This window comes from Apis dorsata, unplaced genomic scaffold (assembly GCF_000469605.1).
Source record: "Apis dorsata unplaced genomic scaffold, Apis dorsata 1.3 scaffold_172, whole genome shotgun sequence".
Taxonomy (NCBI): domain Eukaryota; kingdom Metazoa; phylum Arthropoda; class Insecta; order Hymenoptera; family Apidae; genus Apis; species Apis dorsata.
In genome coordinates this window covers 660,157-660,932 of record NW_006263460.1, presented here as the reverse complement: position 1 = coordinate 660,932, position 776 = coordinate 660,157, and the positions used below count along the sequence as shown (strand labels likewise).

The 776-nt window shown below is 42.5% G+C and overlaps 1 protein-coding gene across 6 annotated transcripts in view; it reads left to right on the top strand.

Annotated features, from left to right (window-relative positions):
* Positions 1-776, top strand: part of LOC102671846 (potassium voltage-gated channel protein Shaw-like) — a 14,047-nt gene that overhangs the window by 11,439 nt on the left and 1,832 nt on the right. The window lies entirely within an intron of this gene.

The following is a 776-nucleotide window of genomic DNA, read 5'->3' as shown; positions in this document are numbered from 1 at the left end:
CTCTTCTTCCCCTTTTCTTCCATTTTTTTTTTTTTTTCTCTCATCGGATTAAGTCGCCCAGGCGAGTACGTATACGCGGTGAATAACGCGTTCACCGTGGGAACACGGAAGCGGAAATCCATTCAGCCGGGCAACATGTAAACTTTTGCACTTTTCACCAGCCAATTTGAAAGTTTTCCACGGAGTAAAGAAGTTTCTCCCAGCCCGGGCCCGGGTGTCAATTTTTCATGCGACACCGTTCAAGCGGCACCCGACGAATATTCGAAACGAATGGGGGGAGGGGAGACGACCGGTGGCGCCATCCAATTAATCGACGACGAAATATTCTGCCACGTTACCGGCATAGAGTCGCGTAACGTGGCCATTTCTTGATCATATCATCATTGTTCGGAATAATACTCGTGATAATCTCTTCGTTCACGATAATATTAATTGAATTGAAAGTTAATCCATCAGAAAGAAGAAAACTATTTCTCCTATTAGTTCGTATTATTAACATTAATTCTATAATTTTATACGTATTTAAAGGGATTAGAGGATATATGAATCGTGCATTTCGGCAACGAAGTTCTCTATTAAACGTTTTATTGGAGCGAAGATCTGGCCGGGGCTATGAGTTTAAGGAAGCTCGAAAGTTTGCCTTGGCCAACCGTTTCCAAAGTTTTTCGGGAAACATCGTGAAAATTAAAGGTTTCCAGCTTGCATGCCTATTATTTCCGCCCGTTTCGCGAATCTTCTTCGCGAGATATTTGCGGATACTTATAAGGGAATGATGA